The sequence below is a fragment of the Nanorana parkeri genome, unplaced genomic scaffold (assembly GCF_000935625.1).
Source record: "Nanorana parkeri isolate BGI_ZX_2015 unplaced genomic scaffold, ASM93562v1 scaffold2324, whole genome shotgun sequence".
NCBI lineage: Eukaryota > Metazoa > Chordata > Amphibia > Anura > Dicroglossidae > Nanorana > Nanorana parkeri.
In genome coordinates this window covers 78,605-86,134 of record NW_017308592.1, presented here as the reverse complement: position 1 = coordinate 86,134, position 7,530 = coordinate 78,605, and the positions used below count along the sequence as shown (strand labels likewise).

General features: G+C 49.3%; 4 non-coding genes across 4 annotated transcripts; 2 read left to right on the top strand and 2 right to left on the bottom strand.

Moving 5' to 3' along the window:
- Positions 1 to 2,432: 2,432 nt before the first annotated feature.
- TRNAK-UUU lies at positions 2,433 to 2,505 on the bottom strand. The gene has a single exon. It is a non-coding gene; the product is annotated as a tRNA-Lys (tRNA).
- A 772-nt stretch (positions 2,506 to 3,277) lies between these two features.
- TRNAK-CUU lies at positions 3,278 to 3,350 on the top strand. The gene has a single exon. It is a non-coding gene; the product is annotated as a tRNA-Lys (tRNA).
- Positions 3,351 to 6,152: 2,802 nt separating this feature from the next.
- On the bottom strand, positions 6,153 to 6,226 carry TRNAN-GUU. The gene has a single exon. It is a non-coding gene; the product is annotated as a tRNA-Asn (tRNA).
- A 330-nt stretch (positions 6,227 to 6,556) lies between these two features.
- On the top strand, positions 6,557 to 6,628 carry TRNAM-CAU. Its single transcript has one exon. It is a non-coding gene; the product is annotated as a tRNA-Met (tRNA).
- The last annotated feature ends 902 nt before the right edge of the window (positions 6,629 to 7,530 follow it).

Genomic DNA, 7,530 nt, shown 5'->3' with positions numbered 1-7,530 from the left:
CCCCCCCCCCCCCCCACCCCGGTCACGGGTCCTAAAAACCACTTTTGGTCTCTGTGTGTGTCTCCCACATCCTCCATCTCAACATATAATACTAACGCTGAGGCTCCCAGACCCGAAAAGGGATTCGCGAACCGAATTTCCAAATACCATTGGGGAGCTCCTGAATACCATTGGGGTCTGGGAGCCTCAGCGTTAGTAATCTATGTCTATGGCTCCCAGACCCGAATGGTACTCAGGAGCTCCAGAGTGCAATTGGGAAATTCGGATCTCTGTATGCCGTTCGGGTCTGGGAGCCTCGGCTTTAGTAATAATATCTGTAGATGGTTCTCTGTGGTATTCGCATCGAATATTCGTATAATCGTCCAAAACCAACGACAATTTGGATTTCATCAGAATCGGAAACCCGAACCAAATTCTTCTGCAGCTTTTAGTGGTTACATGTACCACCTTCAATCATATGGGAGCATTGGATGCAAGGAGGATGTGTTCGGAGCCCCTATAAAATGGGTCATGTGATCTCGGCACTGGGCAATAATCTGATGTAGGCCACATAAGAGGAAATACTGCGTCCTTGTCTATAGGAAGGGAATGGAGGACGTGTACAGGGCCGGATTTACTCCCCCTGCCGCCCCATGGCCAGGTTCCACAATACGCCCCCACTCCCCCCCGCGCGCCGCTAGCTCCCCTCCCCATCAATTGAGAATGTCAACCAGATGGCAGGGGGCGGGGTTAGTTTCACATTTTTTTTTTTACTGATTCTTTATTTTTATCACTTTTTATTTTTTGATTCAATTATTTCTTCTTATTTATTTATTTTATCCGCCCCGTCGTGATTGGACGGCGGCCGCACACTACGGTCCGCCGCTGGGACACCTTACACCGGCGCCCGCCACTTCCCCACAAGGACACCGCCCCTCTGCGCCCTGCCGCCCCGAGGCCTGGCCTCGGCGGCCTTGTGGGAAATCCAGGCCTGGACTTGTACATGTGTGGCACCTCAGGGTGGGCATTCTGTAACATAGACCGATGCTTCTTCTATCCTAATAGAATGCACCTCTCATGAAAACAGATAGAAAACGTCTGGTTCCCTCATATATAAGAATGCTCAGTGGTCTCCTGTATTAGTGTTACACACCTGGAGAAGGGCGGAGATTGCCTGAAAGTTTGTTAGCACATTGGAGGAGACGTTAGGGCACACCAATGCGGATGAAGCTTATAAAGAATTATCTGTGCTTGATAAGCTTCACCGCCGGCCAAAGCTCAGAAACTGGAAGTGACGGAATACTCATTGCTTCCAGGTTCCTTCAGTGTAAAGATCAGCAAATGGATGTTCCCTGAACGTTTCCTGCTCTCCCGCCAACACCCGCCAACACCCGCCATGCTCGATTTAAAGGAGAAGTATGAGGGGGGAGGGGCTTTTCACTCACCTCATAGTTCTAGCCGACCTGTGACAATGAGACTGTCACAGGTCGGCTCAGTAGATCGGGAGGTGAGAGAACACATACCGGCGTTCGCTCACCTCTCGATCCTGTCACGGCTCTCTGCCGTGACAGGGGAGGGGCTGGATTCCCCCCTCCCCGCTCCGATCCGCCAGCGCTGACTGGTCGGAACGGACGGGGGAGGGGGCAGGTACAGCTAGCTCTGTCTCTAGATAGGCAGAGCCAGCTGTCACTCACGCAGCTGGGCGGATCCAGACATAATTGTCGGGATCCGCTTCAGCTGCGGCGTCTCAGTATACCGCGAGCAGCAGCTCCCTATATATATACTGAGCTTAGGGTGACGGGAGGACGCTAGTTTGTGTCCTCCTGTTACCCTAAGGAGAAATATGGGGAAAAGCCCTGACCCCATAGTTCTCCTTTAAGCCTGCTGGAGGGGCAGCAGAACATGATGGGGGATTTCCAAAAGTGATTGGGTGGCTTCCGGCTGAAGAAATGCCATAGCATTTCTTCAGCATACAGCATAGGAGTCAGTTTACAGGGCTGCGCTGCCATGAATGTAGTACTGCACCTCTGCACTCTAGATATTGTTCCCCCTTCCACATTGCCGGATTTCCCACCAGGCCAACCAAGGCCCGGCGTCGGGGCAGCAGTAGAGGGGCAGCAGGGGTGTTTAATCCCTATCTTCTGATGCCCCGGCGGGTAGTTGTTTCCTACATTTAGCCCGGCTTTGGGCAAGCAGAGCTATATGTACAGCAGGAAAAGCCGCCGCTTGTTTTGTACAAGTGATCTTGGCGACATTGTATGCAGCCTGCAGGTCTGCCATTCTCCTAGGGGAGCGCATTGAGTGGCCTGGCCTTGGGGCAGCAGAGAGAATAAATCCCTGCGTTGCGTTCTTTGTGGCTCCGCCCCTGTCTTTGGTGACATAATATAACATAAAGGATGATGAGTATAGTTGTTTGCTGCTGTCGGTGGGCAAAGATAAAGAAAAATATCTGACGCCCGAACAGGGACTTGAACCCTGGACCCTCAGATTAAAAGTCTGATGCTCTACCGACTGAGCTATCCGGGCTTCAGTGGAAGCTCATGTCACATGACCCACACCTAAACTTCTCCTCTGTGCCCCATGTGAGCTGATAGACTTGTATCTACATTGAGGAGCGGAGTTGTATTTCTCGGCATGTTTATGTTTAAAGTTCCAAACTTTTTTCTTTCCATTTCCTGGAAATTGTTTTATAAGCCGCACTGGAAAGAAAAGCCGTATTGTTAATCTGCACCTGCCATAGAGAAGTATATAATATGTACAATGCGGCCAACGCTCATCACCAGACCCCTCGTCTACTGATCACCTCGGCACCCCTCGCTATTGCCCCCAGTCCACTACTCATCTCCAGATCCCTTGTCTACTGATCACCTCTGCACACCCCTTCCACCCCTCACTATTGCCCCCAGTCCGCCACTCATCTCCAGATCCTTCATCCATTGATCACCACGGCACCACTTGTCCATCGCTGTTTACCTGGGACACCTTTTTACATCATTGCTTACTGCTATACCCTTCTTCCACCACTGCACCCCCTGTACCCTTCTTCCATCACTGTACCCCCTACACCCCCTGTACCCATCTTCCATCGCTGTACCCCCTAACCCCCTGTACCCCTCTTTCATTGCTGTACCCCCTACACCCCCTGTACCCCTCTTTCATTGCTGTACCCCCTACACCCTTCTACACCACTGCACGTCTTCAGCCCTCTCCCAGTACTGCACCCCTCTTACACCCCTGTCTCTTTCACCTCTGCTGAGGGTGTGGACCACTTCACTCTACCATGAGCAGCCCTTGGAAAGCCCGGCTAGCTCAGTCGGTAGAGCATGAGACTCTTAATCTCAGGGTCGTGGGTTCGAGCCCCACGTTGGGCGGTCAGTTTTCTTTATAGCTCTCATTACTTTTTGAAATAACATTTCCACCGTTCACCAGTGGACATTTTTTTTGTCTGTCTGTGTTTTGTGGTTGATTTCACTCACTCTACAAAATATCTTCAATAACAGTAATTTGAACTAGGGCAGGGCTGACACCACTCAGTCCACATCATTATGTGTGTTTTCAGCCCACAGCACGTGCTTAGTGTTTTCACCTCTGTTCTGGCAAAATAAGGGACAGAGGGTGGATTGGGGGAGTAGAGGAGGGGTCTGTGCTGAACTGTATTCAGTGGGCTGAAGGACACTGACATCTGCACTGGATGATGATGTCTCAATGGTCAGGCACTGCTGTGATGCCGGAGTCTTAAAGGGACTGCCAATCATAATTAAAGCAAGTGGTCACAGGGCTAGTTTTAGCTTTATTGATAAGGGGGCCAATTTATTAACAATTCTCTGGATCCTTTCTATGAACTTTGTGCAGATAATGGCGAAAATGATCGTTCTTAACCCCTTGTATTGGGTGAAATATAAAAGTCGGGGTCACGTCGGGTAAATAGACACCAAACATGTCAAGTCTTAAAATTGTGTGCGCCCGCAAAAAACTACAATGCCCAAAATTGGCCACAGGCGACGCTTTAAAATCTTATACGGCTCATCAGTTTAGTGTTATCGGTGATTGGTGGGCCGAGAATTATTGATCACACTGCGATGTTCGCGGCGATATGTAACATGTGCGGCGTAATGGGCGCAATTGTCGTTTTCACACATAGGTGCACCCGACGCATGTTTGCGTGTGTATGTGGGGGTGGGGGACGTTAAAGATTTTTATTTTTTTTTCTTATGTGTGACATATTTTTTATATCTTCAGTTTTTTTTAAACTTTTTTTTACACTTAACTTTATTGCTACCGATACCTAATATTTGGGCAAGTAATCGTACTTGCCCAAATGCTCCGATACTTACCTCCGATACCAGAACTTCCGGTCAGGGGGAGATCTACCTCTGACAGCAAGTGCTGAGGGAGCATGGAGCCGGCTTCCTTTCCAATCAGGAAGCCGGATGGTGCGTTATGACCCGCCTCCCGACTTCCTAGTAAGCTGGGAAGCCGGCTTCACTTGTTGCTTGGCAGCCTGGCTTCCTGAACAATCAGGAAGCCGAGCGGTACGTAATGACCCGACTTCCTGATTGGTCAGGAAGCCAGGCTACCTAGGATACAAGTCAAGCCAGGTTCCTAGCCAATCAGGAAGCTGGGAGGCGGGTCATGACGTGCCGCCCGACTCCGTGATTGGCTCGGAAGCCGGCTTTACTCGTTGCTAGGCAGCCTGTCTTCCTGACCAATCAGGAAGCCGGACGGCACCTTATGACTCGCCGCCCGCCTCGGGAAGTGAAGACGGTGTTCTTTCGCTAGAACACCGGCTTCCCAGGCAATCAGGAAGCCAGGCGACGGATTATGATCCACCACCTGACTTCCTGATAATCGGGGCCCCTGCACCGGTACTTGGTACTTGGTATCGGGTACCGGAAAAAAATATATTGGTACTCGTACTTGATACTGAAAAACCAGCATCAGTGCATCCCTGATTATCACATAGGGGGCTATGAAGCCCCCTATGTGATAGGACACGTACAGTGACAGGTCCTCTTTATGGGGACATCATGGGTCTTTAAGACCCCTAATGTCACATAGGGACCCCCAAAGAAGCTGATGAAGCACAGATCTGCTTCTGTAGCCGGAGAATGATAGTGGAATACAGGAAGTGATGTAATACACGTCACTCCTGCATTCGTAGACCTGCTGGGATATCAGAGGGAGATCGTGTATTGAGCTCCCTCCTATCTCCATTCACAGAGCCGCTGTGGCAGTCCCGGGGCCCGCACAGGGCACAGCGGAGCCCAAGATCAGCAGCAGCTAGGGGGAGGGGGGGTGCACAGAGCAACACAAAATACAAGCGATCGGGGGCGTCTCCACAGTCACCCGAATGATCGTATGTCAACGGCCAGCGCTGGCTGTTTCAAATAATGACAGTTTCCCGTTCGTGCGCGCGGGAGGTGTTGTGCGCAGGAGCAGGCAGAGGACGTTTTAAAACACCCACCTGCATCTAGGAAGCCCCCGTCCAGCTGTTTACATACAGCCAGCGGACGGCAAGTGGTTAATATATTTTCATTTCAGGATGAATGTGTAGCGAGGTGATATCATGTTATGGCCACTAGACGGCGCCGATGAGCATAGGAAATGCCTAGTCATTGTAGTATTGTAAATTGATAGTTTTGTGTTGTAATATTTATTGTTGTCTACGCTTCATTCAATGCGCAGGTATGTCCGGCCTCCATCAAACGCATGGGCACTGTCTAGGCTCCATCAAACGCTCAGATTTTTTTTGTTTCAAATAGATTATTATTCTTATTCTTCAAAGAATTTAGAGAATATTGAAATAAAAAACATGTTTACAAAGAGATACTTTCTTCATGTAGCACAAATACAATGTACAGAAGAGTGATGGAGACACAGACTGTCCATGGCTGGCTCTGAGTTCTTGTCTCATCGTCCGGTCTGTGTGTGTGTGTGTGGGCAGACATCGTAGAGACCAGACTCTGTGCAGAGTACAATGTAATCCAGCCGGAGGTACATACCGGTAGTACATACAAGACTCCGACCTGCATGATGGTCATAAATATATTTTTCAAGCTGCAGGAGGTTCCGGTTATATAAAAGATGAGCCTGTGTAACACTGAGGAGCTTTTCATTTCCAGCTTCAGTCAAAAGATAATAAATCTTTGTATAATAACCATAAAGGAAAGACTCGTCCCTGGGTGGGCTTGAACCACCAACCTTTCGGTTAACAGCCGAACGCGCTAACCGATTGCGCCACAGAGACTTGCTGTGCCATGTGCTATACACTCTCAGCTTACATATCTATCATCAGTTTCCGGTCCCATTTGATGTGATAGGCTCACCGTTTTTATAGGTTACAATGGGATTACCTGCTGACCACAAAACCCTCATCAGGGTGGGTGACACAGAGTGGGGGGTGGTGTGAAAGAGAAGTGCGACAGGAAAATAACAAAGCTGGTCACAGGAAGGAATCAGCTTCATAGAAATCTCGCAGCAGCTGCAACACTCAGCAATGAAGGGACCGGAAACGGATAGAGAAGCATTGTAACATTGTATCTGTATCTATATAAGAGTGATTGGCTAACATGCACTGAGCAGAGTAGCGCAGCGGAAGCGTGCTGGGCCCATAACCCAGAGGTCGATGGATCGAAACCATCCTCTGCTAGGTCACATTTTATTCTTGATATTTTAGGTTTTTTACTCAAATATCCTGTTTATTGATGAACTTTCTATCATTTATATTAATGACAATGTGCCCATGTTTATTTTACACCATGAGCCAATAAGCATGAGCAGTAGAATGGTGTCTGTGACCTCTGCACATTGTATGACATGATGATGTCATCATCTCCCTTTAACCCCGCCCCCCTGTGCCTAAACCTCTGACCTGTGACCCTGAGGATTTAACCCCCGCTGTGCCTAAACCTCTGCCCTGTGACCCTGAGGATTTAACCCCCGCTGTGCCTAAACCGCTGCCCTGTGACCCTGAGGATTTAACCCCCGCTGTGCCTAAACCTCTGACCTGAGACCCTGAGGATTTAACCCTCGCTGTGCCTAAACCTCTGCCCTGTGACCCTGAGGATTTAACCCCCGCTGTGCCTAAACCTCTGCCCTGTGACCCTGAGGATTTAACCCTCGCTGTGCCTAAACCTCTGTCCTGTGACCCTGAGGATCTAACCCCCGCTGTGCCCAAACCGCTGCCCTGTGACCCTGATACATACCGAGTACCGTTGCCGTGTGTCCAGATTATCAGCCTCCTGATTGACTGTAAAGCCGGTGTTCTAGTGAAAGAACACCGGCTTCAGAGGCAGTCTGGCTTCCCGAATCTTTCTGAACATCCGTTCTGTGTGAATAGAGGCCAAAACAAAAGTTCTTAAATATGTTTTCTTTTAAGGTGAAATGTATTGTGAGGTAATACTGCACTTTGGCCACTAGATGGAGCTGAGAGACAAAGGAAACAGATACTTATTTTATATGCAGCTCATCTCCATCTAGTGGCCAAAGTGCAGTATTACCTCACAATACATTTCACCTTAAAAGAAAACATATGTAACTCCTGCACGTGTC